A 5,007-nucleotide genomic window follows, 5' to 3' on the forward strand; every position below is an offset into this window, starting at 1 on the left:
GGAAACAGTCTGGGAAACCGCAAGGCCCTGGACACAGGCCCCAAGGCCCTTAGGACACATCCTAGCTTGGGATCCACCGTGGTCCCTGCAGTCATATCCGTGGCGGCTCCCCTTTGCTTACAAAACTCCCTTCCCAAGGTGCTCTGTGCTGCCACGTGGACTCCCCCGGCTACGTTGGTGGAGAGTGTCAGGGACACAGACCGGCCCCCCAGGCACCAACAGGCACCCTCTCTGCAGACCCCACCGGGGCACCTGGCACCAGCAGGCACCGCCCGGCCCCCTCGCCTCCTCCAGCCTGCCCTCCACTCCAGCTCCTCCAAGGAAGTGCCTCTTTTTGAGACTCTGCCCCAGAAGAAGGGTCATTACTGCTAATGCCTTTTCTCCCCCATCTGTTGTGACTGTTTACACTCCACTTGCTAATTAGAGACTAATTAGCTGGTGCTGAAATTCATCACTTTCCAAACACAACACAGCGTCAGGAAGAGCACAGCGATGCGGGCAACATCTGCACCTCTGCTTGGAGCCAAGGTGGTCCTGTTCCCCGCTCTGCTCTTCTCGGCCCCTCCTCTCCCCCCTCCCCCCTCCGCCTCCTTCTTCCTTACGGTCCTCCCTTCCCCTCCTCTTCCTCACCTTCCTCTTTCTCCCCCTCCCCCCACCCCCATCCTTCCAACAAGCCCCCTGAGGGGCTGGGGATACCTGCTCCTGTATTCAGTACCACCGGCATAGCACAGTGCGGTGCAGGGCTCCTGACAAAGACCCCAGGACTCCTCTCTGATGGAGAGAAGGCGGGCATGAATGAATGAATGAATGAATGGGGGCCGAAGAGGAGCTGCGGCCAGAGAACAGGGGAGCAGAACCCCCTCCCCCGCGAGCAGCCAGCAAGAAGCTGCTGTGACTCCGTGGACAGTGACGCTGGACAGGGCATGGACCTGGGGAAGAGCATCCCTGAGGGGCGGCCAGTGCGGGAGGGATGCTCCGGGCTGGGGACCCAGACTCTGGAAGGCCTCTGGGGGTCCTGCGTGTGGGCACAGGGGTAGAGGGCGGCAGAGGGAGGATAGATGGACAGATGGAAAGATGGAAATAAGATTCAGTTGCAAAAGCAGGACAGCGGACAGACAGAAGCCCAGAGAGAAGGAACGGAGCCTGGGGCGGCGGGGTCCGAGGGGAGGCTGCTGCAGGGAGGAGTGGAGGCCCCGGCTTGGGGTGAGGACGCCTGATTGCATCTCCGCGGCCCCCGGGGCGGCCTTGATTGAAACCATCCATTTGCATGACTGCTGGGAGCAGAGAGGGCCAAGCGCTGACCTCTCTCCCTCTCTCATCTCAGAGCGCGAGGCTACTGTTCCCCAAGCTCCCTCTCTGCAATGTGGCGTGGGCAGGGGGGCAGAGAGGGGCAGCCCTAACTCCTCTGAATTGTCCAGGCCTCCCTGGGGCATGCCAGGAGCTCAGCAGGCTGTTGGCCAGGGTCTCAGGAGCCTGGGGTGGGCACTGGCCTGGGCCTTGAGAGGCAAGCCTTGCTTCGAGCGTGAGCTGGGGCTGCAACAAGGAAGCCCAATAGCTGGAATCTAGGGGGACTCTCATGGGGACATCCCCAAAGACAGCATTGGCCCCTATAGGCCTGGCGAGGGAACCAAGGTCACCTCAACTCCGAACCCTCGTCTGCATGCGGGAAACAGGTTCGAGTGTGCAGGTTGTATGGGTGTCTCACCTGGGCCTTCCCTGAGGGCTGGGTTACCAGAGACACGGCAGCCAGCCTGGAGACACGGCAGCCAGCCTGGGTCTAACTGCCTCCTGGCCACATTCTTGCTGTGTGGCTTAGGGTGCACTGCCTGACCCTTCCGAGCTGGTTTACCCATCTGTAAAATGGGGATGTCGACATCTCCCCCGTAGGGAGGCTGGTAGAGCAAACAAGACCCGTTTCCCCTTTTTAGCCCAGGGTCTGGAATCTCTAAGTAGCGGTGAGCGGTGGCGGACCTGGCAGACTGCAGGCTGGCTGCCCCACTGAGAACATGGACCACTCCCTTCTTCCCTTCAGTCCTCGCCCGCAGCAGTGAGCTGCTGAGCATTGAACAAGCTCTTCCAGGGCTCCCCTTGTAGCTCAGTCAGTAAAGAATCCACCTGCAAAGCAGGAGACCCAGGTTCCATCCCTGGGTCAGGAAGATCCCCTGGAGGAGGAAATGGCAGCCCACTCCAATATTCTTGCCTGGAGAATCCCATGGACAGAGGAGCCTGGCGGGCTACAGTCCACGGGGTCACAAGAGTCTGCCATGACTTAGCGACTAAGCCGCCACAGGAAAGATCAAGAAGCCTCGATTCGCAGTGCTTGTCAATGTCCGTGGTGTAAACACTCCCAGCCTGACCCATTTCAGGTTCTCAGTGGGCATAGCTGGGCACGGGCTGGGAAGAGGGGTACAGCCACCACCCACGTGTCACCAAAGCAGGACCACAGGGCAGAAATCTCTGTTGTTGGCTGTGACTGGCGGGAGCTGTAGGGGAACTGGATCAGGCCAACTGGGCTCCTGAAGCCAAAGCTGCTCAGAGCGCAGGTGGTGCTGAGTCTACGAGTGGACTTGGCCTTGCGTGGGCATGGGAGGAGGGGCACGGGCAGCTGGGGGTAATGTACGCCCTGGGTGAGGACCACGCCCACCCACAGACACAACTTTCTTCCTAACTCCTCTTCCTCCCTCTTCCCCTATCCTGACACCTTCCTTTGCTCCCATCTTTTAGACACTTCCCAGGTGGCTCAGTGGTAAAGAATCCGCCTGCCAATGCAGGAGACACAAGAGACATGGGTTCAATCCCTGGGTCGGGAAGATCCCCTGGAGGAAATGGCAGCCCACTCCAGTACTCTTGCCTGGAGAATTCCATGAACAGAGGAGCCTGGTGGGCTATAGTCCATGGAGTTGCAGAGTCGGACACAACTGAGTACATTCTTTAAATACTTGGTGTGTTTCAGGCGCTCTGTCCATCCTGCAAACAGGCCCAGTTCCTGCCCCACAGACATCACAGACCACACCAGTGGGTCTCACCTTTGAACCAGCATCTGAATCCCTGGGAGGACCTAAGATGCATGGGCCCTGCCCCCCACAGCGTGTCTAATGCAGTGGGTAGAATCTGCATTTCTGACAAGTTCCCAGGTGCTGCTGCTGCCCCTGGTCCTGGGGCCACACTTGGAGAATCCCTGGAAGCAGGTGATTGTCCCCCTGGGGAGGTAAGCGATGCTGGGTTGGGGAGGACTCGGGGTGACAGGGTTCAGAGGTTCTTTTCCATCCCAGGAAAGGCTTGACTTGATTCCTCCTTTGCCTCCCAGCCCCAAACCCTCCCCAGTCTAATTAAGAGACAATCATCAGCCTCCGGAGGAGTAAGGCTCCCCCTCCCACCTCTCTCCACTCTCCAAGCTCCAGGCTAGGCCACCTGGGCACCTCCTACTGCCCCTCTGTAGCAGGGTGAGACGCGTGATGCGTTTTTAAGCAAAGGGAGAACGGACCACATAGGTCACAGAGAGACAGCAGGAGCCCCCATCCCCCAGCAAAGGAGGGTCACAGAACCGTCATCACTTTCCCCTCCTTCCGTCCACCAAGGCCTCCGGGGGCGGGGGCGGGGGCGGGGGCGGGGCCCTTCCCTGGGCAGATGGGTGGAGCCGCCATTAACAGCACACCTCCCAGCCCTGCCCGTGATGGGGGCAAGTGACCAGAGGCTGCTGGGGCGTCTTCCAAGTTGGGGGGCTGTGATCAGGGTGCAAACGCCAGCCCCCTTCTCTCCACGGTCACCCTCTCTCCCTTCCTGCTGACACCCTAATCCCCCAGCCTCCTGAGTAACTAATCCCCCCAAATGGGATCAGGTCTCCGTCCCTTCGCTTTATTTATATAATGGGCTCGGGAACTCCGTCCTCTCACAAGCTTGGGGGCCGCGGGGTGTGGGCAGGAGCAGCCCCTGGGGTGCCGGAGCACGGCCCACCCTGGGGATGGCCCCTAACTCAGCGGCTCGGGGCAACGATGTGTGGACACACGTGTGCATGCGTGTGTGTGCGTGTGTGCGTGCGTGTGCGCTCATGTGTGTGTCTGGGTGTCGCTTAATACTCAGCCGCAGATATTAATCCCTTTTTATGCAGAGACGATGGATCACAAGCCCCCGGAAATCAAACCTGAAACGCGGCCAGCCTCCCGCCCCGCTCCCCTCGCCCCTGCCACATGGATGAGTCCGCTCACGACAGAGATAAACGGAGAGGCCATCAAAGCAGCTTTTCAATCTGCCGATTCTGCGTGGGGGTCTTCAGAACTCCACGCCGCCCACCCCCTGGCCCCAACGCCTGCCGCCTCCGCCTTCCGCTCCCCACTCAGCTCCCCAGCCCCCACGCTTTCATCTCCCAAAGTGAGATCTATTGACCCGGCTCATAAGGGCTCCTTTTATGGGCTCCAGATCTGATAATGGAGAGGCCAGCAGAGAGGGTGGGAAGGGGCAGAGAGGTTGGCCTTGCAGCCTGGATGGAGGGAGGGGGCTGGGGAGAAAAGGCGGGGTTTTGTTGGGGTAGGGGGGTGTTGGGGGCGGCGCTTTCCTGCAGCAGACTGAGGCCTAGGCCAGTGGGCATGTGCCCAGCCTTGGGACAGCATCTCCATTCACAGCGCCCCTCCACCCTCCCATCCCTCCAGTGGTTGAAGGAAGAGGATGAAGAAGGGGAGGATGGACTTGGTCCTTCTGGGAGGCTGACTCCGGCCCGGCGCATGGCACATGCTGCCTGAAGAAGCTGGGCCCGTTTAACCCCGCAGGATGGGCGGCCCTCCTCCCATTCTGCACATGAGGAGAGCATGGACAGGTAACGTGCCCTGGGGGCGGACAGCTGGTACCTGGGAGATGAAGATCCACGACCCCCAGGGATGGTGGTTCTCACCCCTTGGCAGGAAGGGCCAGTGGGTTAGAACACAGACTCAGAAGCCAGACAGACTGGTCTCAAGTAGTTGCCATGATTGTGCCCATTTGATGGAAGGGGGGACTGAGGCACAGAGAGGTTAA

Source organism: Bubalus kerabau, chromosome 4 (genome assembly GCF_029407905.1).
Source record: "Bubalus kerabau isolate K-KA32 ecotype Philippines breed swamp buffalo chromosome 4, PCC_UOA_SB_1v2, whole genome shotgun sequence".
NCBI classification, from domain to species: Eukaryota; Metazoa; Chordata; class Mammalia; order Artiodactyla; family Bovidae; genus Bubalus; species Bubalus kerabau.